General features: G+C 45.5%; 10 non-coding genes across 10 annotated transcripts; all 10 read right to left on the bottom strand.

The window, feature by feature from the left end:
* Positions 1–1,201: 1,201 nt before the first annotated feature.
* LOC130347970 (U2 spliceosomal RNA) lies at positions 1,202–1,392 on the bottom strand. Its single transcript, XR_008885808.1, has one exon. It is a non-coding gene; the product is annotated as a U2 spliceosomal RNA (small nuclear RNA).
* Positions 1,393–3,489: 2,097 nt separating this feature from the next.
* On the bottom strand, positions 3,490–3,680 carry LOC130347971 (U2 spliceosomal RNA). The gene has a single exon (XR_008885809.1). It is a non-coding gene; the product is annotated as a U2 spliceosomal RNA (small nuclear RNA).
* A 2,080-nt stretch (positions 3,681–5,760) lies between these two features.
* Positions 5,761–5,951, bottom strand: LOC130347972 (U2 spliceosomal RNA). Its single transcript, XR_008885810.1, has one exon. It is a non-coding gene; the product is annotated as a U2 spliceosomal RNA (small nuclear RNA).
* Positions 5,952–8,033: 2,082 nt separating this feature from the next.
* LOC130347973 (U2 spliceosomal RNA) lies at positions 8,034–8,224 on the bottom strand. Its single transcript, XR_008885811.1, has one exon. It is a non-coding gene; the product is annotated as a U2 spliceosomal RNA (small nuclear RNA).
* Positions 8,225–10,330: 2,106 nt separating this feature from the next.
* On the bottom strand, positions 10,331–10,521 carry LOC130347932 (U2 spliceosomal RNA). The gene has a single exon (XR_008885779.1). It is a non-coding gene; the product is annotated as a U2 spliceosomal RNA (small nuclear RNA).
* Positions 10,522–13,900: 3,379 nt separating this feature from the next.
* LOC130347974 (U2 spliceosomal RNA) lies at positions 13,901–14,091 on the bottom strand. Its single transcript, XR_008885812.1, has one exon. It is a non-coding gene; the product is annotated as a U2 spliceosomal RNA (small nuclear RNA).
* Positions 14,092–16,182: 2,091 nt separating this feature from the next.
* LOC130347975 (U2 spliceosomal RNA) lies at positions 16,183–16,373 on the bottom strand. Its single transcript, XR_008885813.1, has one exon. It is a non-coding gene; the product is annotated as a U2 spliceosomal RNA (small nuclear RNA).
* A 2,103-nt stretch (positions 16,374–18,476) lies between these two features.
* Positions 18,477–18,667, bottom strand: LOC130347976 (U2 spliceosomal RNA). Its single transcript, XR_008885814.1, has one exon. It is a non-coding gene; the product is annotated as a U2 spliceosomal RNA (small nuclear RNA).
* A 2,095-nt stretch (positions 18,668–20,762) lies between these two features.
* LOC130347977 (U2 spliceosomal RNA) lies at positions 20,763–20,953 on the bottom strand. Its single transcript, XR_008885815.1, has one exon. It is a non-coding gene; the product is annotated as a U2 spliceosomal RNA (small nuclear RNA).
* Positions 20,954–23,059: 2,106 nt separating this feature from the next.
* Positions 23,060–23,250, bottom strand: LOC130347956 (U2 spliceosomal RNA). The gene has a single exon (XR_008885796.1). It is a non-coding gene; the product is annotated as a U2 spliceosomal RNA (small nuclear RNA).
* Between the last annotated feature and the right edge of the window lie 3,268 nt (positions 23,251–26,518).

Consider the following 26,518-nt stretch of genomic DNA (forward strand, 5'->3'; position numbering starts at 1 on the left):
ATATATATATATATATATATATATATATTTCTCCGCCGAAATCACTTTTAAACCCATTTCCACCTTTTTTTCCCTTCTCTTCCTCTTACTTTTTTTTCACGTTTTTTTACGTTTTTCTCCTTTTCGCCTCTTTTCTGGGCGTATTATTCTTCTTTTTCTTCTTTTTTTTCGTCTAATGCATACCCCATCAGTGCAGCAATGCTTATTCAATACCGCCAGCAGATGGAGACACTGGGGGATAATTTTCTAAGGATTTATACTGATTTTTCCTGTCTGAATTTGTCGCACAGAAAGTTGCAGGCCAAATATGTGTGACATTTCTGCGACTTTAGCTTCTAGAGCATTTTTACAACATTATACATAGGTGCTGAATACATAAAAAGCGACTGTTCAGCGACAGACAAGTCGCATCGGCTGAAAGTAGGCCAGAATGTCAGTCCATGTTGGAGCAGGTTTAGATACAGTCTAAAGTATAGATCTCAAAGTCTGTGCACAGAATTTAGCAAGGGCCTCGCACCTTCTGATGCATCAGGTAGGTGCACAATAGCATAGCCTAACCCTCTGTACTTTGGTCTATATTGATGCGGGACATAGACAGCCAGCTGATGACCAATCCATTAGTGCAATGGATGGCTGGAAGCATTTGTCTTTGCCTTTGCAATACCACAGAAGCAATGCATGGTCAATGTACAGCAATGACACACCTGTGTGAACAGCCAGGAGACCCCCCCCCCCCCCATGTTATGTTACATAGTTACATAGTTAGTACGGTCGAAAAAAGACATATGTCCATCAAGTTCAACCAGGGAATTAAGGGGTAGGGGTGTGGCGCGATATTGGGGAAGGGATGAGATTTTATATTTCTTCATAAGCATTAATCTTATTTTGTCAATTAGGAACATTCAGCACCCACCCGCTATCAAGGCAGCTGCCTATCATGTCATGCCCTACCTGCACAGGTGTGCTGGCTACTCAAATGATCCAATTAAGGAGGCCATTTAGTCAGCAGCAGCAGAAGTCCTGTGCCTGGACGCTCCAACAGCGGCCAGACACAAGCAGAAGCAGAAGCAGCAGAAGCAGCAGCAGCACCACCTTTTGTTTTTTGGCTGCAGCAGCAGCAAGGCCCACAGGGCTGGCTAGCTGGCTAGCCAGCAAGCAGGTAGCAATGAAAGTAGGAATCTTTCTTTTTAACCCTGTAAGGGGGTGGTGCACTGTACCCGAAGATACTGCCATATCGGGTCAATGCATAGGGCGACGGAAGCAAGCTTCGAAATCGGCCCCCGTTCTCAAAAATCCATTTAATATATGGTCCCCAGATAGGGGACGTATCAGATATTAAACTGATAAGAACAGATACTACACTTGATCTTAGCCAAAAGGCCGAGAAGCGATAACCGTGAAAGGGGCGGGCCCAACAAGGTGCCCTTCATGGGCACTATCACTGCTTGCTGTCAGGGAGGCTGCCAGACAATTTTCCATGCACACTCTGGGCTGGGGGGCAGTCAACCACCAGTACACACAGCAGAACCTAAACCCATACCATTATTGCTAAGCAGCAAGACAGGGGCCCATTGCACTCCCACGGGGCCTTTTTAAATGCAATCCATAACCCGGATTTGCCAGGAACCCTTCTTACTCCTCCTACTTGCATGTGACACTGGGCTTAGGATCTGCATAGGAAACACACACACAAGCACACACCTACCTTTGTTGCCTGCAGATGCCTCCTTGGCTGTCCCCAAACGGTATCAAACCAACACCCACGGGAAGCTGTAAGCATAGAGGACATGCCTGCACCCCATTGGACTTACCTGTGTGGGTTAAATCCGGGTTATTTGACAACCTATGGCGGTGATGGTTCTGCTCGGCAGAGCAGTGCTGATGCTCCTCATAAAGCTGTCGCTGCTGTGAAGGTTCTAGGTGACATCACAAATCCCTATGGTTACATACACAACAAAGCTGGGTTGTTGTTGTTTACACTCTGCAAGGCCTGTGGAAGTGAGTGACATCATAGCACTGTAGTTCTGAGGGTTCTAGATGGATGCAACAATCTCCTGTTGCTTCTATGAAGGCCATAATAGACGACATCACCAAACAGCTCCATAGTCACATACACAGCAAAGGAGAGATGTTGTTTACACCTAGTGATGTCAGTGGTATTGAGTGACATCACAGCACAGTGCTAAGGCTCCTGGGCCTGGACACAGCAGCGGCTGCAATATCTCAACGGAGAATACGTTTATATATATGTGTGTGTGTGCGCGTATATATATATATATATATATATATATATATATATATATATATATATTTCTCCGCCGAAATCACTTTTAAACCCATTTCCACCTTTTTTTCCCTTCTCTTCCTCTTACTTTTTTTTCAAGTTTTTTTACGTTTTTCTCCTTTTCGCCTCTTTTCTGGGCGTATTATTCTTCTTTTTCTTCTTTTTTTTCGTCTAATGCATACCCCATCAGTGCAGCAATGCTTATTCAATACCGCCAGCAGATGGAGACACTGGGGGATAATTTTCTAAGGATTTATACTGATTTTTCCTGTCTGAATTTGTCGCACAGAAAGTTGCAGGCCAAATATGTGTGACATTTCTGCGACTTTAGCTTCTAGAGCATTTTTACAACATTATACATAGGTGCTGAATACATAAAAAGCGACTGTTCAGCGACAGACAAGTCGCATCGGCTGAAAGTAGGCCAGAATGTCAGTCCATGTTGGAGCAGGTTTAGATACAGTCTAAAGTATAGATCTCAAAGTCTGTGCACAGAATTTAGCAAGGGCCTCGCACCTTCTGATGCATCAGGTAGGTGCACAATAGCATAGCCTAACCCTCTGTACTTTGGTCTATATTGATGCGGGACATAGACAGCCAGCTGATGACCAATCCATTAGTGCAATGGATGGCTGGAAGCATTTGTCTTTGCCTTTGCAATACCACAGAAGCAATGCATGGTCAATGTACAGCAATGACACACCTGTGTGAACAGCCAGGAGACCCCCCCCCCCCCCCCATGTTATGTTACATAGTTACATAGTTAGTACGGTCGAAAAAAGACATATGTCCATCAAGTTCAACCAGGGAATTAAGGGGTAGGGGTGTGGCGCGATATTGGGGAAGGGATGAGATTTTATATTTCTTCATAAGCATTAATCTTATTTTGTCAATTAGGAACATTCAGCACCCACCCGCTATCAAGGCAGCTGCCTATCATGTCATGCCCTACCTGCACAGGTGTGCTGGCTACTCAAATGATCCAATTAAGGAGGCCATTTAGTCAGCAGCAGCAGAAGTCCTGTGCCTGGATGCTCCAACAGCGGCCAGACACAAGCAGAAGCAGAAGCAGCAGAAGCAGCAGCAGCACCACCTTTTGTTTTTTGGCTGCAGCAGCAGCAGCAAGGCCCACAGGGCTGGCTAGCTGGCTAGCCAGCAAGCAGGTAGCAATGAAAGTAGGAATCTTTCTTTTTAACCCTGTAAGGGGGTGGTGCACTGTACCCGAAGATACTGCCATATCGGGTCAATGCATAGGGCGACGGAAGCAAGCTTCGAAATCGGCCCCCGTTCTCAAAAATCCATTTAATATATGGTCCCCAGATAGGGGACGTATCAGATATTAAACTGATAAGAACAGATACTACACTTGATCTTAGCCAAAAGGCCGAGAAGCGATAACCGTGAAAGGGGCGGGCCCAACAAGGTGCCCTTCATGGGCACTATCACTGCTTGCTGTCAGGGAGGCTGCCAGACAATTTTCCATGCACACTCTGGGCTGGGGGGCAGTCAACCACCAGTACACACAGCAGAACCTAAACCCATACCATTATTGCTAAGCAGCAAGACAGGGGCCCATTGCACTCCCACGGGGCCTTTTTAAATGCAATCCATAACCCGGATTTGCCAGGAACCCTTCTTACTCCTCCTACTTGCATGTGACACTGGGCTTAGGATCTGCATAGGAAACACACACACAAGCACACACCTACCTTTGTTGCCTGCAGATGCCTCCTTGGCTGTCCCCAAACGGTATCAAACCAACACCCACGGGAAGCTGTAAGCATAGAGGACATGCCTGCACCCCATTGGACTTACCTGTGTGGGTTAAATCCGGGTTATTTGACAACCTATGGCGGTGATGGTTCTGCTCAGGCAGAGCAGTGCTGATGCTCCTCATAAAGCTGTCGCTGCTGTGAAGGTTCTAGGTGACATCACAAATCCCTATGGTTACATACACAACAAAGCTGGGTTGTTGTTGTTTACACTCTGCAAGGCCTGTGGAAGTGAGTGACATCATAGCACTGTAGTTCTGAGGGTTCTAGATGGATGCAACAATCTCCTGTTGCTTCTATGAAGGCCATAATAGACGACATCACCAAACAGCTCCATAGTCACATACACAGCAAAGGAGAGATGTTGTTTACACCTAGTGATGTCAGTGGTATTGAGTGACATCACAGCACAGTGCTAAGGCTCCTGGGCCTGGACACAGCAGCGGCTGCAATATCTCAACGGAGAATACGTTTATATATATGTGTGTGTGTGCGCGTATATATATATATATATATATATATATATATATTTCTCCGCCGAAATCACTTTTAAACCCATTTCCACCTTTTTTTCCCTTCTCTTCCTCTTACTTTTTTTTCACGTTTTTTTACGTTTTTCTCCTTTTCGCCTCTTTTCTGGGCGTATTATTCTTCTTTTTCTTCTTTTTTTTCGTCTAATGCATACCCCATCAGTGCAGCAATGCTTATTCAATACCGCCAGCAGATGGAGACACTGGGGGATAATTTTCTAAGGATTTATACTGATTTTTCCTGTCTGAATTTGTCGCACAGAAAGTTGCAGGCCAAATATGTGTGACATTTCTGCGACTTTAGCTTCTAGAGCATTTTTACAACATTATACATAGGTGCTGAATACATAAAAAGCGACTGTTCAGCGACAGACAAGTCGCATCGGCTGAAAGTAGGCCAGAATGTCAGTCCATGTTGGAGCAGGTTTAGATACAGTCTAAAGTATAGATCTCAAAGTCTGTGCACAGAATTTAGCAAGGGCCTCGCACCTTCTGATGCATCAGGTAGGTGCACAATAGCATAGCCTAACCCTCTGTACTTTGGTCTATATTGATGCGGGACATAGAAAGCCAGCTGATGACCAATCCATTAGTGCAATGGATGGCTGGAAGCATTTGTCTTTGCCTTTGCAATACCACAGAAGCAATGCATGGTCAATGTACAGCAATGACACACCTGTGTGAACAGCCAGGAGACCCCCCCCCCCCCCCATGTTATGTTACATAGTTACATAGTTAGTACGGTCGAAAAAAGACATATGTCCATCAAGTTCAACCAGGGAATTAAGGGGTAGGGGTGTGGCGCGATATTGGGGAAGGGATGAGATTTTATATTTCTTCATAAGCATTAATCTTATTTTGTCAATTAGGAACATTCAGCACCCACCCGCTATCAAGGCAGCTGCCTATCATGTCATGCCCTACCTGCACAGGTGTGCTGGCTACTCAAATGATCCAATTAAGGAGGCCATTTAGTCAGCAGCAGCAGAAGTCCTGTGCCTGGACGCTCCAACAGCGGCCAGACACAAGCAGAAGCAGAAGCAGCAGAAGCAGCAGCAGCACCACCTTTTGTTTTTTGGCTGCAGCAGCAGCAAGGCCCACAGGGCTGGCTAGCTGGCTAGCCAGCAAGCAGGTAGCAATGAAAGTAGGAACCTTTCTTTTTAACCCTGTAAGGGGGTGGTGCACTGTACCCGAAGATACTGCCATATCGGGTCAATGCATAGGGCGACGGAAGCAAGCTTCGAAATCGGCCCCCGTTCTCAAAAATCCATTTAATATATGGTCCCCAGATAGGGGACGTATCAGATATTAAACTGATAAGAACAGATACTACACTTGATCTTAGCCAAAAGGCCGAGAAGCGATAACCGTGAAAGGGGCGGGCCCAACAAGGTGCCCTTCATGGGCACTATCACTGCTTGCTGTCAGGGAGGCTGCCAGACAATTTTCCATGCACACTCTGGGCTGGGGGGCAGTCAACCACCAGTACACACAGCAGAACCTAAACCCATACCATTATTGCTAAGCAGCAAGACAGGGGCCCATTGCACTCCCACGGGGCCTTTTTAAATGCAATCCATAACCCGGATTTGCCAGGAACCCTTCTTACTCCTCCTACTTGCATGTGACACTGGGCTTAGGATCTGCATAGGAAACACACACACAAGCACACACCTACCTTTGTTGCCTGCAGATGCCTCCTTGGCTGTCCCCAAACGGTATCAAACCAACACCCACGGGAAGCTGTAAGCATAGAGGACATGCCTGCACCCCATTGGACTTACCTGTGTGGGTTAAATCCGGGTTATTTGACAACCTATGGCGGTGATGGTTCTGCTCAGGCAGAGCAGTGCTGATGCTCCTCATAAAGCTGTCGCTGCTGTGAAGGTTCTAGGTGACATCACAAATCCCTATGGTTACATACACAACAAAGCTGGGTTGTTGTTGTTTACACTCTGCAAGGCCTGTGGAAGTGAGTGACATCATAGCACTGTAGTTCTGAGGGTTCTAGATGGATGCAACAATCTCCTGTTGCTTCTATGAAGGCCATAATAGACGACATCACCAAACAGCTCCATAGTCACATACACAGCAAAGGAGAGATGTTGTTTACACCTAGTGATGTCAGTGGTATTGAGTGACATCACAGCACAGTGCTAAGGCTCCTGGGCCTGGACACAGCAGCGGCTGCAATATCTCAACGGAGAATACGTTTATATATATGTGTGTGTGTGCGCGTATATATATATATATATATATATATATATATATATTTCTCCGCCGAAATCACTTTTAAACCCATTTCCACCTTTTTTTCCCTTCTCTTCCTCTTACTTTTTTTTCACGTTTTTTTACGTTTTTCTCCTTTTCGCCTCTTTTCTGGGCGTATTATTCTTCTTTTTCTTCTTTTTTTTCGTCTAATGCATACCCCATCAGTGCAGCAATGCTTATTCAATACCGCCAGCAGATGGAGACACTGGGGGATAATTTTCTAAGGATTTATACTGATTTTTCCTGTCTGAATTTGTCGCACAGAAAGTTGCAGGCCAAATATGTGTGACATTTCTGCGACTTTAGCTTCTAGAGCATTTTTACAACATTATACATAGGTGCTGAATACATAAAAAGCGACTGTTCAGCGACAGACAAGTCGCATCGGCTGAAAGTAGGCCAGAATGTCAGTCCATGTTGGAGCAGGTTTAGATACAGTCTAAAGTATAGATCTCAAAGTCTGTGCACAGAATTTAGCAAGGGCCTCGCACCTTCTGATGCATCAGGTAGGTGCACAATAGCATAGCCTAACCCTCTGTACTTTGGTCTATATTGATGCGGGACATAGACAGCCAGCTGATGACCAATCCATTAGTGCAATGGATGGCTGGAAGCATTTGTCTTTGCCTTTGCAATACCACAGAAGCAATGCATGGTCAATGTACAGCAATGACACACCTGTGTGAACAGCCAGGAGACCCCCCCCCCCCCCCATGTTATGTTACATAGTTACATAGTTAGTACGGTCGAAAAAAGACATATGTCCATCAAGTTCAACCAGGGAATTAAGGGGTAGGGGTGTGGCGCGATATTGGGGAAGGGATGAGATTTTATATTTCTTCATAAGCATTAATCTTATTTTGTCAATTAGGAACATTCAGCACCCACCCGCTATCAAGGCAGCTGCCTATCATGTCATGCCCTACCTGCACAGGTGTGCTGGCTACTCAAATGATCCAATTAAGGAGGCCATTTAGTCAGCAGCAGCAGAAGTCCTGTGCCTGGACGCTCCAACAGCGGCCAGACACAAGCAGAAGCAGAAGCAGCAGAAGCAGCAGCAGCACCACCTTTTGTTTTTTGGCTGCAGCAGCAGCAAGGCCCACAGGGCTGGCTAGCTGGCTAGCCAGCAAGCAGGTAGCAATGAAAGTAGGAATCTTTCTTTTTAACCCTGTAAGGGGGTGGTGCACTGTACCCGAAGATACTGCCATATCGGGTCAATGCATAGGGCGACGGAAGCAAGCTTCGAAATCGGCCCCCGTTCTCAAAAATCCATTTAATATATGGTCCCCAGATAGGGGACGTATCAGATATTAAACTGATAAGAACAGATACTACACTTGATCTTAGCCAAAAGGCCGAGAAGCGATAACCGTGAAAGGGGCGGGCCCAACAAGGTGCCCTTCATGGGCACTATCACTGCTTGCTGTCAGGGAGGCTGCCAGACAATTTTCCATGCACACTCTGGGCTGGGGGGCAGTCAACCACCAGTACACACAGCAGAACCTAAACCCATACCATTATTGCTAAGCAGCAAGACAGGGGCCCATTGCACTCCCACGGGGCCTTTTTAAATGCAATCCATAACCCGGATTTGCCAGGAACCCTTCTTACTCCTCCTACTTGCATGTGACACTGGGCTTAGGATCTGCATAGGAAACACACACACAAGCACACACCTACCTTTGTTGCCTGCAGATGCCTCCTTGGCTGTCCCCAAACGGTATCAAACCAACACCCACGGGAAGCTGTAAGCATAGAGGACATGCCTGCACCCCATTGGACTTACCTGTGTGGGTTAAATCCGGGTTATTTGACAACCTATGGCGGTGATGGTTCTGCTCAGGCAGAGCAGTGCTGATGCTCCTCATAAAGCTGTCGCTGCTGTGAAGGTTCTAGGTGACATCACAAATCCCTATGGTTACATACACAACAAAGCTGGGTTGTTGTTGTTTACACTCTGCAAGGCCTGTGGAAGTGAGTGACATCATAGCACTGTAGTTCTGAGGGTTCTAGATGGATGCAACAATCTCCTGTTGCTTCTATGAAGGCCATAATAGACGACATCACCAAACAGCTCCATAGTCACATACACAGCAAAGGAGAGATGTTGTTTACACCTAGTGATGTCAGTGGTATTGAGTGACATCACAGCACAGTGCTAAGGCTCCTGGGCCTGGACACAGCAGCGGCTGCAATATCTCAACGGAGAATACGTTTATATATATGTGTGTGTGTGCGCGTATATATATATATATATATATATAAAAATATATATATATATATATATATATATATTTCTCCGCCGAAATCACTTTTAAACCCATTTCCACCTTTTTTTCCCTTCTCTTCCTCTTACTTTTTTTTCACGTTTTTTTACGTTTTTCTCCTTTTCGCCTCTTTTCTGGGCGTATTATTCTTCTTTTTCTTCTTTTTTTTCGTCTAATGCATACCCCATCAGTGCAGCAATGCTTATTCAATACCGCCAGCAGATGGAGACACTGGGGGATAATTTTCTAAGGATTTATACTGATTTTTCCTGTCTGAATTTGTCGCACAGAAAGTTGCAGGCCAAATATGTGTGACATTTCTGCGACTTTAGCTTCTAGAGCATTTTTACAACATTATACATAGGTGCTGAATACATAAAAAGCGACTGTTCAGCGACAGACAAGTCGCATCGGCTGAAAGTAGGCCAGAATGTCAGTCCATGTTGGAGCAGGTTTAGATACAGTCTAAAGTATAGATCTCAAAGTCTGTGCACAGAATTTAGCAAGGGCCTCGCACCTTCTGATGCATCAGGTAGGTGCACAATAGCATAGCCTAACCCTCTGTACTTTGGTCTATATTGATGCGGGACATAGACAGCCAGCTGATGACCAATCCATTAGTGCAATGGATGGCTGGAAGCATTTGTCTTTGCCTTTGCAATACCACAGAAGCAATGCATGGTCAATGTACAGCAATGACACACCTGTGTGAACAGCCAGGAGACCCCCCCCCCCCCCCCCCCATGTTATGTTACATAGTTACATAGTTAGTACGGTCGAAAAAAGACATATGTCCATCAAGTTCAACCAGGGAATTAAGGGGTAGGGGTGTGGCGCGATATTGGGGAAGGGATGAGATTTTATATTTCTTCATAAGCATTAATCTTATTTTGTCAATTAGGAACATTCAGCACCCACCCGCTATCAAGGCAGCTGCCTATCATGTCATGCCCTACCTGCACAGGTGTGCTGGCTACTCAAATGATCCAATTAAGGAGGCCATTTAGTCAGCAGCAGCAGAAGTCCTGTGCCTGGACGCTCCAACAGCGGCCAGACACAAGCAGAAGCAGAAGCAGCAGAAGCAGCAGCAGCACCACCTTTTGTTTTTTGGCTGCAGCAGCAGCAAGGCCCACAGGGCTGGCTAGCTGGCTAGCCAGCAAGCAGGTAGCAATGAAAGTAGGAATCTTTCTTTTTAACCCTGTAAGGGGGTGGTGCACTGTACCCGAAGATACTGCCATATCGGGTCAATGCATAGGGCGACGGAAGCAAGCTTCGAAATCAGCCCCCGTTCTCAAAAATCCATTTAATATATGGTCCCCAGATAGGGGACGTATCAGATATTAAACTGATAAGAACAGATACTACACTTGATCTTAGCCAAAAGGCCGAGAAGCGATAACCGTGAAAGGGGCGGGCCCAACAAGGTGCCCTTCATGGGCACTATCACTGCTTGCTGTCAGGGAGGCTGCCAGACAATTTTCCATGCACACTCTGGGCTGGGGGGCAGTCAACCACCAGTACACACAGCAGAACCTAAACCCATACCATTATTGCTAAGCAGCAAGACAGGGGCCCATTGCACTCCCACGGGGCCTTTTTAAATGCAATCCATAACCCGGATTTGCCAGGAACCCTTCTTACTCCTCCTACTTGCATGTGACACTGGGCTTAGGATCTGCATAGGAAACACACACACAAGCACACACCTACCTTTGTTGCCTGCAGATGCCTCCTTGGCTGTCCCCAAACGGTATCAAACCAACACCCACGGGAAGCTGTAAGCATAGAGGACATGCCTGCACCCCATTGGACTTACCTGTGTGGGTTAAATCCGGGTTATTTGACAACCTATGGCGGTGATGGTTCTGCTCAGGCAGAGCAGTGCTGATGCTCCTCATAAAGCTGTCGCTGCTGTGAAGGTTCTAGGTGACATCACAAATCCCTATGGTTACATACACAACAAAGCTGGGTTGTTGTTGTTTACACTCTGCAAGGCCTGTGGAAGTGAGTGACATCATAGCACTGTAGTTCTGAGGGTTCTAGATGGATGCAACAATCTCCTGTTGCTTCTATGAAGGCCATAATAGACGACATCACCAAACAGCTCCATAGTCACATACACAGCAAAGGAGAGATGTTGTTTACACCTAGTGATGTCAGTGGTATTGAGTGACATCACAGCACAGTGCTAAGGCTCCTGGGCCTGGACACAGCAGCGGCTGCAATATCTCAACGGAGAATACGTTTATATATATGTGTGTGTGTGCGCGTATATATATATATATATATATATATATATATATATATATATATATATATATTTCTCCGCCGAAATCACTTTTAACCCCTTAAGGACACATGACGTACTGGAACGTCATGTGTCCACTCCCGATCTATAACGCGGGGCCACGGCGTGGCCCCGCGTCATAGCGGGTCGGGCCCGGCCTCTAACAACGGCCGGGACCCGTGGCTAATAGCGCGCGGCATTGATCGCTGTGCCGCGCGCTATTAACCCTTTAGACGCGGCGTTCAAAGTTGAACGCCGCGTCTAAAGTGAAACCGAAAGCATCCCGGCTAGCTCAGTGGGCTGTTCGGGATAGCCGCGGTGAAATCGCGGCATCCCGAACAGCTGACAGGACAGCGGGAGGGCCCCTACCTGCCTCCTCGCTGTCCGATCGCCGAATGACTGCTCAGTGCCTGAGATCCAGGCATGAGCAGTCATCCGGCAGAATCGTTGATCACTGGTTTCTTATGAGAAACCAGTGATCAACATAGAAGATCAGTGTGTGCAGTGTTATAGGTCCCTATGGGACCTATAACACTGCAAATAAAAAGTGAAAAAAAAAAGTGAATAAAGATCATTTAACTCCTCCCCTATTAAAAGTTTGAATCACCCCCCTTTTCCAATAAAAAAAAAAAACACAGTGTAAATAAAAATAAAAATAAACATATGTGGTATCACCGCGTGCGGAAATGTCTGAATTATAAAAATATATCATTAATTAAACCGCTCGGTCAATGGCGTGCGCACAAAAAAATTCCAAAGTCCAAAATAGTGCATTTTTGGTCACTTTTTATATCATTTAAAAATGAATAAAAAGTGATCAATAAGTCCTATCAATGCAAAAATGGTACCGTTAAAAACTTCAGATCACGGCGCAAAAAATGAGCCCTCATACCGCCCCATACACGGAAAAATAAAAAAGTTATAGGGGTCAGAAGATGACAATTTTAAACGTATTAATTTTCCTGCATGTAGTTATGATTTTTTCCAGAAGTCCGACAAAATCAAACCTATATAAGTAGGGAATCATTTTAATCGTATGGACCTACAGAATACATATCAGGTGTCATTTTTACCGAAAAATGTACTACGTAGAAACGGAAGCCCCCAAAAGTTACAAAACAGCGTTTTTTTTTCAATTTTGTCGCACAATGATTTTTTTTCCCGCTTCACCACAGATTTTTGGGCAAAATGACTGACGTCATTACAAAGTAGAATTGGTGGCGCAAAAAATAAGCCATCATATGGATTTTTAGGTGTAAATTTGAAAGAGTTATGATTTTTTAAAGGCAAGGAGCAAAAAACGAAAATGCAAAAACGGAAAAACCTCCGGTCCTTAAGGGGTTAAACCCATTTCCACCTTTTTTTCCCTTCTCTTCCTCTTACTTTTTTTTCACGTTTTTTTACGTTTTTCTCCTTTTCGCCTCTTTTCTGGGCGTATTATTCTTCTTTTTCTTCTTTTTTTTCGTCTAATGCATACCCCATCAGTGCAGCAATGCTTATTCAATACCGCCAGCAGATGGAGACACTGGGGGATAATTTTCTAAGGATTTATACTGATTTTTCCTGTCTGAATTTGTCGCACAGAAAGTTGCAGGCCAAATATGTGTGACATTTCTGCGACTTTAGCTTCTAGAGCATTTTTACAACATTATACATAGGTGCTGAATACATAAAAAGCGACTGTTCAGCGACAGACAAGTCGCATCGGCTGAAAGTAGGCCAGAATGTCAGTCCATGTTGGAGCAGGTTTAGATACAGTCTAAAGTATAGATCTCAAAGTCTGTGCACAGAATTTAGCAAGGGCCTCGCACCTTCTGATGCATCAGGTAGGTGCACAATAGCATAGCCTAACCCTCTGTACTTTGGTCTATATTGATGCGGGACATAGACAGCCAGCTGATGACCAATCCATTAGTGCAATGGATGGCTGGAAGCATTTGTCTTTGCCTTTGCAATACCACAGAAGCAATGCATGGTCAATGTACAGCAATGACACACCTGTGTGAACAGCCAGGAGACCCCCCCCATGTTATGTTACATAGTTACATAGTTAGTACGGTCGAAAAAAGACATATGTCCATCAAGTTCAACCAGGGAATTAAGGGGTAGGGGTGTGGCGCGATATTGGGGAAGGGATGAGATTTTATATTTCTTCATAAGCATTAATCTTATTTTGTCAATTAGGAACATTCAGCACCCACCCGCTATCAAGGCAGCTGCCTATCATGTCATGCCCTACCTGCACAGGTGTGCTGGCTACTCAAATGATCCAATTAAGGAGGCCATTTAGTCAGCAGCAGCAGAAGTCCTGTGCCTGGACGCTCCAACAGCGGCCAGACACAAGCAGAAGCAGAAGCAGCAGAAGCAGCAGCAGCACCACCTTTTGTTTTTTGGCTGCAGCAGCAGCAAGGCCCACAGGACTGGCTAGCTGGCTAGCCAGCAAGCAGGTAGCAATGAAAGTAGGAATCTTTCTTTTTAACCCTGTAAGGGGGTGGTGCACTGTACCCGAAGATACTGCCATATCGGGTCAATGCATAGGGCGACGGAAGCAAGCTTCGAAATCGGCCCCCGTTCTCAAAAATCCATTTAATATATGGTCCCCAGATAGGGGACGTATCAGATATTAAACTGATAAGAACAGATACTACACTTGATCTTAGCCAAAAGGCCGAGAAGCGATAACCGTGAAAGGGGCGGGCCCAACAAGGTGCCCTTCATGGGCACTATCACTGCTTGCTGTCAGGGAGGCTGCCAGACAATTTTCCATGCACACTCTGGGCTGGGGGGCAGTCAACCACCAGTACACACAGCAGAACCTAAACCCATACCATTATTGCTAAGCAGCAAGACAGGGGCCCATTGCACTCCCACGGGGCCTTTTTAAATGCAATCCATAACCCGGATTTGCCAGGAACCCTTCTTACTCCTCCTACTTGCATGTGACACTGGGCTTAGGATCTGCATAGGAAACACACACACAAGCACACACCTACCTTTGTTGCCTGCAGATGCCTCCTTGGCTGTCCCCAAACGGTATCAAACCAACACCCACGGGAAGCTGTAAGCATAGAGGACATGCCTGCACCCCATTGGACTTACCTGTGTGGGTTAAATCCGGGTTATTTGACAACCTATGGCGGTGATGGTTCTGCTCAGGCAGAGCAGTGCTGATGCTCCTCATAAAGCTGTCGCTGCTGTGAAGGTTCTAGGTGACATCACAAATCCCTATGGTTACATACACAACAAAGCTGGGTTGTTGTTGTTTACACTCTGCAAGGCCTGTGGAAGTGAGTGACATCATAGCACTGTAGTTCTGAGGGTTCTAGATGGATGCAACAATCTCCTGTTGCTTCTATGAAGGCCATAATAGACGACATCACCAAACAGCTCCATAGTCACATACACAGCAAAGGAGAGATGTTGTTTACACCTAGTGATGTCAGTGGTATTGAGTGACATCACAGCACAGTGCTAAGGCTCCTGGGCCTGGACACAGCAGCGGCTGCAATATCTCAACGGAGAATACGTTTATATATATGTGTGTGTGTGCGCGTATATATATATATATATATATATATATATATATATATATATATATTTCTCCGCCGAAATCACTTTTAAACCCATTTCCACCTTTTTTTCCCTTCTCTTCCTCTTACTTTTTTTTCACGTTTTTTTACGTTTTTCTCCTTTTCGCCTCTTTTCTGGGCGTATTATTCTTCTTTTTCTTCTTTTTTTTCGTCTAATGCATACCCCATCAGTGCAGCAATGCTTATTCAATACCGCCAGCAGATGGAGACACTGGGGGATAATTTTCTAAGGATTTATACTGATTTTTCCTGTCTGAATTTGTCGCACAGAAAGTTGCAGGCCAAATATGTGTGACATTTCTGCGACTTTAGCTTCTAGAGCATTTTTACAACATTATACATAGGTGCTGAATACATAAAAAGCGACTGTTCAGCGACAGACAAGTTGCATCGGCTGAAAGTAGGCCAGAATGTCAGTCCATGTTGGAGCAGGTTTAGATACAGTCTAAAGTATAGATCTCAAAGTCTGTGCACAGAATTTAGCAAGGGCCTCGCACCTTCTGATGCATCAGGTAGGTGCACAATAGCATAGCCTAACCCTCTGTACTTTGGTCTATATTGATGCGGGACATAGACAGCCAGCTGATGACCAATCCATTAGTGCAATGGATGGCTGGAAGCATTTGTCTTTGCCTTTGCAATACCACAGAAGCAATGCATGGTCAATGTACAGCAATGACACACCTGTGTGAACAGCCAGGAGACCCCCCCCCCCCCCATGTTATGTTACATAGTTACATAGTTAGTACGGTCGAAAAAAGACATATGTCCATCAAGTTCAACCAGGGAATTAAGGGGTAGGGGTGTGGCGCGATATTGTGGAAGGGATGAGATTTTATATTTCTTCATAAGCATTAATCTTATTTTGTCAATTAGGAACATTCAGCACCCACCCGCTATCAAGGCAGCTGCCTATCATGTCATGCCCTACCTGCACAGGTGTGCTGGCTACTCAAATGATCCAATTAAGGAGGCCATTTAGTCAGCAGCAGCAGAAGTCCTGTGCCTGGACGCTCCAACAGCGGCCAGACACAAGCAGAAGCAGAAGCAGCAGAAGCAGCAGCAGCACCACCTTTTGTTTTTTGGCTGCAGCAGCAGCAAGGCCCACAGGGCTGGCTAGCTGGCTAGCCAGCAAGCAGGTAGCAATGAAAGTAGGAATCTTTCTTTTTAACCCTGTAAGGGGGTGGTGCACTGTACCCGAAGATACTGCCATATCGGGTCAATGCATAGGGCGACGGAAGCAAGCTTCGAAATCGGCCCCCGTTCTCAAAAATCCATTTAATATATGGTCCCCAGATAGGGGACGTATCAGATATTAAACTGATAAGAACAGATACTACACTTGATCTTAGCCAAAAGGCCGAGAAGCGATAACCGTGAAAGGGGCGGGCCCAACAAGGTGCCCTTCATGGGCACTATCACTGCTTGCTGTCAGGGAGGCTGCCAGACAATTTTCCATGCACACTCTGGGCTGGGGGGCAGTCAACCACCAGTACACACAGCAGAACCTAAACCCATACCATTATTGCTAAGCAGCAAGACAGGGGCCCATTGCACTCCCACGGGGCCTTTTTAAATGCAATCCATAACCCGGATTTGCCAGGAACCCTTCTTACTCCTCCTACTTGCATGTGACACTGGGCTTAGGATCTGCATAGGAAACACACACACAAGCACACACCTACCTTTGTTGCCTGCAGATGCCTCCTTGGCTGTCCCCAAACGGTATCAAACCAACACCCACGGGAAGCTGTAAGCATAGAGGACATGCCTGCACCCCATTGGACTTACCTGTGTGGGTTAAATCCGGGTTATTTGACAACCTATGGCGGTGATGGTTCTGCTCAGGCAGAGCAGTGCTGATGCTCCTCATAAAGCTGTCGCTGCTGTGAAGGTTCTAGGTGACATCACAAATCCCTATGGTTACATACACAACAAAGCTGGGTTGTTGTTGTTTACACTCTGCAAGGCCTGTGGAAGTGAGTGACATCATAGCACTGTAGTTCTGAGGGTTCTAGATGGATGCAACAATCTCCTGTTGCTTCTATGAAGGCCATAATAGACGACATCACCAAACAGCTCCATAGTCACATACACAGCAAAGGAGAGATGTTGTTTACACCTAGTGATGTCAGTGGTATTGAGTGACATCACAGCACAGTGCTAAGGCTCCTGGGCCTGGACACAGCAGCGGCTGCAATATCTCAACGGAGAATACGTTTATATATATGTGTGTGTGTGCGCGTATATATATATATATATATATATATATATATATATATATATATATATATATATTTCTCCGCCGAAATCACTTTTAAACCCATTTCCACCTTTTTTTCCCTTCTCTTCCTCTTACTTTTTTTTCACGTTTTTTTACGTTTTTCTCCTTTTCGCCTCTTTTCTGGGCGTATTATTCTTCTTTTTCTTCTTTTTTTTCGTCTAATGCATACCCCATCAGTGCAGCAATGCTTATTCAATACCGCCAGCAGATGGAGACACTGGGGGATAATTTTCTAAGGATTTATACAGATTTTTCCTGTCTGAATTTGTCGCACAGAAAGTTGCAGGCCAAATATGTGTGACATTTCTGCGACTTTAGCTTCTAGAGCATTTTTACAACATTATACATAGGTGCTGAATACATAAAAAGCGACTGTTCAGCGACAGACAAGTCGCATCGGCTGAAAGTAGGCCAGAATGTCAGTCCATGTTGGAGCAGGTTTAGATACAGTCTAAAGTATAGATCTCAAAGTCTGTGCACAGAATTTAGCTAGGGCCTCGCACCTTCTGATGCATCAGGTAGGTGCACAATAGCATAGCCTAACCCTCTGTACTTTGGTCTATATTGATGCGGGACATAGACAGCCAGCTGATGACCAATCCATTAGTGCAATGGATGGCTGGAAGCATTTGTCTTTGCCTTTGCAATACCACAGAAGCAATGCATGGTCAATGTACAGCAATGACACACCTGTGTGAACAGCCAGGAGCCCCCCCCCCCCCCCCCCCATGTTATGTTACATAGTTACATAGTTAGTACGGTCGAAAAAAGACATATGTCCATCAAGTTCAACCAGGGAATTAAGGGGTAGGGGTGTGGCGCGATATTGGGGAAGGGATGAGATTTTATATTTCTTCATAAGCATTAATCTTATTTTGTCAATTAGGAACATTCAGCACCCACCCGCTATCAAGGCAGCTGCCTATCATGTCATGCCCTACCTGCACAGGTGTGCTGGCTACTCAAATGATCCAATTAAGGAGGCCATTTAGTCAGCAGCAGCAGAAGTCCTGTGCCTGGACGCTCCAACAGCGGCCAGACACAAGCAGAAGTAGAAGCAGCAGAAGCAGCAGCAGCACCACCTTTTGTTTTTTGGCTGCAGCAGCAGCAAGGCCCACAGGGCTGGCTAGCTGGCTAGCCAGCAAGCAGGTAGCAATGAAAGTAGGAATCTTTCTTTTTAACCCTGTAAGGGGGTGGTGCACTGTACCCGAAGATACTGCCATATCGGGTCAATGCATAGGGCGACGGAAGCAAGCTTCGAAATCGGCCCCCGTTCTCAAAAATCCATTTAATATATGGTCCCCAGATAGGGGACGTATCAGATATTAAACTGATAAGAACAGATACTACACTTGATCTTAGCCAAAAGGCCGAGAAGCGATAACCGTGAAAGGGGCGGGCCCAACAAGGTGCCCTTCATGGGCACTATCACTGCTTGCTGTCAGGGAGGCTGCCAGACAATTTTCCATGCACACTCTGGGCTGGGGGGCAGTCAACCACCAGTACACACAGCAGAACCTAAACCCATACCATTATTGCTAAGCAGCAAGACAGGGGCCCATTGCACTCCCACGGGGCCTTTTTAAATGCAATCCATAACCCGGATTTGCCAGGAACCCTTCTTACTCCTCCTACTTGCATGTGACACTGGGCTTAGGATCTGCATAGGAAACACACACACAAGCACACACCTACCTTTGTTGCCTGCAGATGCCTCCTTGGCTGTCCCCAAACGGTATCAAACCAACACCCACGGGAAGCTGTAAGCATAGAGGACATGCCTGCACCCCATTGGACTTACCTGTGTGGGTTAAATCCGGGTTATTTGACAACCTATGGCGGTGATGGTTCTGCTCAGGCAGAGCAGTGCTGATGCTCCTCATAAAGCTGTCGCTGCTGTGAAGGTTCTAGGTGACATCACAAATCCCTATGGTTACATACACAACAAAGCTGGGTTGTTGTTGTTTACACTCTGCAAGGCCTGTGGAAGTGAGTGACATCATAGCACTGTAGTTCTGAGGGTTCTAGATGGATGCAACAATCTCCTGTTGCTTCTATGAAGGCCATAATAGACGACATCACCAAACAGCTCCATAGTCACATACACAGCAAAGGAGAGATGTTGTTTACACCTAGTGATGTCAGTGGTATTGAGTGACATCACAGCACAGTGCTAAGGCTCCTGGGCCTGGACACAGCAGCGGCTGCAATATCTCAACGGAGAATACGTTTATATATATGTGTGTGTGTGCGCGTATATATATATATATATATATATATATATATATATATATATATATATATATATATATATTTCTCCGCCGAAATCACTTTTAAACCCATTTCCACCTTTTTTTCCCTTCTCTTCCTCTTACTTTTTTTTTACGTTTTTCTCCTTTTCGCCTCTTTTCTGGGCGTATTATTCTTCTTTTTCTTCTTTTTTTTCGTCTAATGCATACCCCATCAGTGCAGCAATGCTTATTCAATACCGCCAGCAGATGGAGACACTGGGGGATAATTTTCTAAGGATTTATACTGATTTTTCCTGTCTGAATTTGTCGCACAGAAAGTTGCAGGCCAAATATGTGTGACATTTCTGCGACTTTAGCTTCTAGAGCATTTTTACAACATTATACATAGGTGCTGAATACATAAAAAGCGACTGTTCAGCGACAGACAAGTCGCATCGGCTGAAAGTAGGCCAGAATGTCAGTCCATGTTGGAGCAGGTTTAGATACAGTCTAAAGTATAGATCTCAAAGTCTGTGCACAGAATTTAGCAAGGGCCTCGCACCTTCTGATGCATCAGGTAGGTGCACAATAGCATAGCCTAACCCTCTGTACTTTGGTCTATATTGATGCGGGACATAGACAGCCAGCTGATGACCAATCCATTAGTGCAATGGATGGCTGGAAGCATTTGTCTTTGCCTTTGCAATACCACAGAAGCAATGCATGGTCAATGTACAGCAATGACACACCTGTGTGAACAGCCAGGAGACCCCCCCCCCCCCCATGTTATGTTACATAGTTACATAGTTAGTACGGTCGAAAAAAGACATATGTCCATCAAGTTCAACCAGGGAATTAAGGGGTAGGGGTGTGGCGCGATATTGGGGAAGGGATGAGATTTTATATTTCTTCATAAGCATTAATCTTATTTTGTCAATTAGGAACATTCAGCACCCACCCGCTATCAAGGCAGCTGCCTATCATGTCATGCCCTACCTGCACAGGTGTGCTGGCTACTCAAATGATCCAATTAAGGAGGCCATTTAGTCAGCAGCAGCAGAAGTCCTGTGCCTGGACGCTCCAACAGCGGCCAGACACAAGCAGAAGCAGAAGCAGCAGAAGCAGCAGCAGCACCACCTTTTGTTTTTTGGCTGCAGCAGCAGCAAGGCCCACAGGGCTGGCTAGCTGGCTAGCCAGCAAGCAGGTAGCAATGAAAGTAGGAATCTTTCTTTTTAACCCTGTAAGGGGGTGGTGCACTGTACCCGAAGATACTGCCATATCGGGTCAATGCATAGGGCGACGGAAGCAAGCTTCGAAATCGGCCCCCGTTCTCAAAAATCCATTTAATATATGGTCCCCAGATAGGGGACGTATCAGATATTAAACTGATAAGAACAGATACTACACTTGATCTTAGCCAAAAGGCCGAGAAGCGATAACCGTGAAAGGGGCGGGCCCAACAAGGTGCCCTTCATGGGCACTATCACTGCTTGCTGTCAGGGAGGCTGCCAGACAATTTTCCATGCACACTCTGGGCTGGGGGGCAGTCAACCACCAGTACACACAGCAGAACCTAAACCCATACCATTATTGCTAAGCAGCAAGACAGGGGCCCATTGCACTCCCACGGGGCCTTTTTAAATGCAATCCATAACCCGGATTTGCCAGGAACCCTTCTTACTCCTCCTACTTGCATGTGACACTGGGCTTAGGATCTGCATAGGAAACACACACACAAGCACACACCTACCTTTGTTGCCTGCAGATGCCTCCTTGGCTGTCCCCAAACGGTATCAAACCAACACCCACGGGAAGCTGTAAGCATAGAGGACATGCCTGCACCCCATTGGACTTACCTGTGTGGGTTAAATCCGGGTTATTTGACAACCTATGGCGGTGATGGTTCTGCTCAGGCAGAGCAGTGCTGATGCTCCTCATAAAGCTGTCGCTGCTGTGAAGGTTCTAGGTGACATCACAAATCCCTATGGTTACATACACAACAAAGCTGGGTTGTTGTTGTTTACACTCTGCAAGGCCTGTGGAAGTGAGTGACATCATAGCACTGTAGTTCTGAGGGTTCTAGATGGATGCAACAATCTCCTGTTGCTTCTATGAAGGCCATAATAGACGACATCACCAAACAGCTCCATAGTCACATACACAGCAAAGGAGAGATGTTGTTTACACCTAGTGATGTCAGTGGTATTGAGTGACATCACAGCACAGTGCTAAGGCTCCTGGGCCTGGACACAGCAGCGGCTGCAATATCTCAACGGAGAATACGTTTATATATATGTGTGTGTGTGCGCGTATATATATATATATATATATATAAAAATATATATATATATATATATATATATATTTCTCCGCCGAAATCACTTTTAAACCCATTTCCACCTTTTTTTCCCTTCTCTTCCTCTTACTTTTTTTTCACGTTTTTTTACGTTTTTCTCCTTTTCGCCTCTTTTCTGGGCGTATTATTCTTCTTTTTCTTCTTTTTTTTCGTCTAATGCATACCCCATCAGTGCAGCAATGCTTATTCAATACCGCCAGCAGATGGAGACACTGGGGGATAATTTTCTAAGGATTTATACTGATTTTTCCTGTCTGAATTTGTCGCACAGAAAGTTGCAGGCCAAATATGTGTGACATTTCTGCGACTTTAGCTTCTAGAGCATTTTTACAACATTATACATAGGTGCTGAATACATAAAAAGCGACTGTTCAGCGACAGACAAGTCGCATCGGCTGAAAGTAGGCCAGAATGTCAGTCCATGTTGGAGCAGGTTTAGATACAGTCTAAAGTATAGATCTCAAAGTCTGTGCACAGAATTTAGCAAGGGCCTCGCACCTTCTGATGCATCAGGTAGGTGCACAATAGCATAGCCTAACCCTCTGTACTTTGGTCTATATTGATGCGGGACATAGACAGCCAGCTGATGACCAATCCATTAGTGCAATGGATGGCTGGAAGCATTTGTCTTTGCCTTTGCAATACCACAGAAGCAATGCATGGTCAATGTACAGCAATGACACACCTGTGTGAACAGCCAGGAGACCCCCCCCCCCCCCCCCCCATGTTATGTTACATAGTTACATAGTTAGTACGGTCGAAAAAAGACATATGTCCATCAAGTTCAACCAGGGAATTAAGGGGTAGGGGTGTGGCGCGATATTGGGGAAGGGATGAGATTTTATATTTCTTCATAAGCATTAATCTTATTTTGTCAATTAGGAACATTCAGCACCCACCCGCTATCAAGGCAGCTGCCTATCATGTCATGCCCTACCTGCACAGGTGTGCTGGCTACTCAAATGATCCAATTAAGGAGGCCATTTAGTCAGCAGCAGCAGAAGTCCTGTGCCTGGACGCTCCAACAGCGGCCAGACACAAGCAGAAGCAGAAGCAGCAGAAGCAGCAGCAGCACCACCTTTTGTTTTTTGGCTGCAGCAGCAGCAAGGCCCACAGGGCTGGCTAGCTGGCTAGCCAGCAAGCAGGTAGCAATGAAAGTAGGAATCTTTCTTTTTAACCCTGTAAGGGGGTGGTGCACTGTACCCGAAGATACTGCCATATCGGGTCAATGCATAGGGCGACGGAAGCAAGCTTCGAAATCAGCCCCCGTTCTCAAAAATCCATTTAATATATGGTCCCCAGATAGGGGACGTATCAGATATTAAACTGATAAGAACAGATACTACACTTGATCTTAGCCAAAAGGCCGAGAAGCGATAACCGTGAAAGGGGCGGGCCCAACAAGGTGCCCTTCATGGGCACTATCACTGCTTGCTGTCAGGGAGGCTGCCAGACAATTTTCCATGCACACTCTGGGCTGGGGGGCAGTCAACCACCAGTACACACAGCAGAACCTAAACCCATACCATTATTGCTAAGCAGCAAGACAGGGGCCCATTGCACTCCCACGGGGCCTTTTTAAATGCAATCCATAACCCGGATTTGCCAGGAACCCTTCTTACTCCTCCTACTTGCATGTGACACTGGGCTTAGGATCTGCATAGGAAACACACACACAAGCACACACCTACCTTTGTTGCCTGCAGATGCCTCCTTGGCTGTCCCCAAACGGTATCAAACCAACACCCACGGGAAGCTGTAAGCATAGAGGACATGCCTGCACCCCATTGGACTTACCTGTGTGGGTTAAATCCGGGTTATTTGACAACCTATGGCGGTGATGGTTCTGCTCAGGCAGAGCAGTGCTGATGCTCCTCATAAAGCTGTCGCTGCTGTGAAGGTTCTAGGTGACATCACAAATCCCTATGGTTACATACACAACAAAGCTGGGTTGTTGTTGTTTACACTCTGCAAGGCCTGTGGAAGTGAGTGACATCATAGCACTGTAGTTCTGAGGGTTCTAGATGGATGCAACAATCTCCTGTTGCTTCTATGAAGGCCATAATAGACGACATCACCAAACAGCTCCATAGTCACATACACAGCAAAGGAGAGATGTTGTTTACACCTAGTGATGTCAGTGGTATTGAGTGACATCACAGCACAGTGCTAAGGCTCCTGGGCCTGGACACAGCAGCGGCTGCAATATCTCAACGGAGAATACGTTTATATATATGTGTGTGTGTGCGCGTATATATATATATATATATATATATATATATATATATATATATATATATATTTCTCCGCCGAAATCACTTTTAACCCCTTAAGGACACATGACGTACTGGAACGTCATGTGTCCACTCCCGATCTATAACGCGGGGCCACGGCGTGGCCCCGCGTCATAGCGGGTCGGGCCCGGCCTCTAACAACGGCCGGGACCCGTGGCTAATAGCGCGCGGCATTGATCGCTGTGCCGCGCGCTATTAACCCTTTAGACGCGGCGTTCAAAGTTGAACGCCGCGTCTAAAGTGAAACCGAAAGCATCCCGGCTAGCTCAGTGGGCTGTTCGGGATAGCCGCGGTGAAATCGCGGCATCCCGAACAGCTGACAGGACAGCGGGAGGGCCCCTACCTGCCTCCTCGCTGTCCGATCGCCGAATGACTGCTCAGTGCCTGAGATCCAGGCATGAGCAGTCATCCGGCAGAATCGTTGATCACTGGTTTCTTATGAGAAACCAGTGATCAACATAGAAGATCAGTGTGTGCAGTGTTATAGGTCCCTATGGGACCTATAACACTGCAAATAAAAAGTGAAAAAAAAAAGTGAATAAAGATCATTTAACTCCTCCCCTATTAAAAGTTTGAATCACCCCCCTTTTCCAATAAAAAAAAAAAACACAGTGTAAATAAAAATAAAAATAAACATATGTGGTATCACCGCGTGCGGAAATGTCTGAATTATAAAAATATATCATTAATTAAACCGCTCGGTCAATGGCGTGCGCACAAAAAAATTCCAAAGTCCAAAATAGTGCATTTTTGGTCACTTTTTATATCATTTAAAAATGAATAAAAAGTGATCAATAAGTCCTATCAATGCAAAAATGGTACCGTTAAAAACTTCAGATCACGGCGCAAAAAATGAGCCCTCATACCGCCCCATACACGGAAAAATAAAAAAGTTATAGGGGTCAGAAGATGACAATTTTAAACGTATTAATTTTCCTGCATGTAGTTATGATTTTTTCCAGAAGTCCGACAAAATCAAACCTATATAAGTAGGGAATCATTTTAATCGTATGGACCTACAGAATACATATCAGGTGTCATTTTTACCGAAAAATGTACTACGTAGAAACGGAAGCCCCCAAAAGTTACAAAACAGCGTTTTTTTTTCAATTTTGTCGCACAATGATTTTTTTTCCCGCTTCACCACAGATTTTTGGGCAAAATGACTGACGTCATTACAAAGTAGAATTGGTGGCGCAAAAAATAAGCCATCATATGGATTTTTAGGTGTAAATTTGAAAGAGTTATGATTTTTTAAAGGCAAGGAGCAAAAAACGAAAATGCAAAAACGGAAAAACCTCCGGTCCTTAAGGGGTTAAACCCATTTCCACCTTTTTTTCCCTTCTCTTCCTCTTACTTTTTTTTCACGTTTTTTTACGTTTTTCTCCTTTTCGCCTCTTTTCTGGGCGTATTATTCTTCTTTTTCTTCTTTTTTTTCGTCTAATGCATACCCCATCAGTGCAGCAATGCTTATTCAATACCGCCAGCAGATGGAGACACTGGGGGATAATTTTCTAAGGATTTATACTGATTTTTCCTGTCTGAATTTGTCGCACAGAAAGTTGCAGGCCAAATATGTGTGACATTTCTGCGACTTTAGCTTCTAGAGCATTTTTACAACATTATACATAGGTGCTGAATACATAAAAAGCGACTGTTCAGCGACAGACAAGTCGCATCGGCTGAAAGTAGGCCAGAATGTCAGTCCATGTTGGAGCAGGTTTAGATACAGTCTAAAGTATAGATCTCAAAGTCTGTGCACAGAATTTAGCAAGGGCCTCGCACCTTCTGATGCATCAGGTAGGTGCACAATAGCATAGCCTAACCCTCTGTACTTTGGTCTATATTGATGCGGGACATAGACAGCCAGCTGATGACCAATCCATTAGTGCAATGGATGGCTGGAAGCATTTGTCTTTGCCTTTGCAATACCACAGAAGCAATGCATGGTCAATGTACAGCAATGACACACCTGTGTGAACAGCCAGGAGACCCCCCCCATGTTATGTTACATAGTTACATAGTTAGTACGGTCGAAAAAAGACATATGTCCATCAAGTTCAACCAGGGAATTAAGGGGTAGGGGTGTGGCGCGATATTGGGGAAGGGATGAGATTTTATATTTCTTCATAAGCATTAATCTTATTTTGTCAATTAGGAACATTCAGCACCCACCCGCTATCAAGGCAGCTGCCTATCATGTCATGCCCTACCTGCACAGGTGTGCTGGCTACTCAAATGATCCAATTAAGGAGGCCATTTAGTCAGCAGCAGCAGAAGTCCTGTGCCTGGACGCTCCAACAGCGGCCAGACACAAGCAGAAGCAGAAGCAGCAGAAGCAGCAGCAGCACC

Source organism: Hyla sarda, unplaced genomic scaffold (assembly GCF_029499605.1).
Source record: "Hyla sarda isolate aHylSar1 unplaced genomic scaffold, aHylSar1.hap1 scaffold_857, whole genome shotgun sequence".
Classification (NCBI taxonomy): Eukaryota; Metazoa; Chordata; class Amphibia; order Anura; family Hylidae; genus Hyla; species Hyla sarda.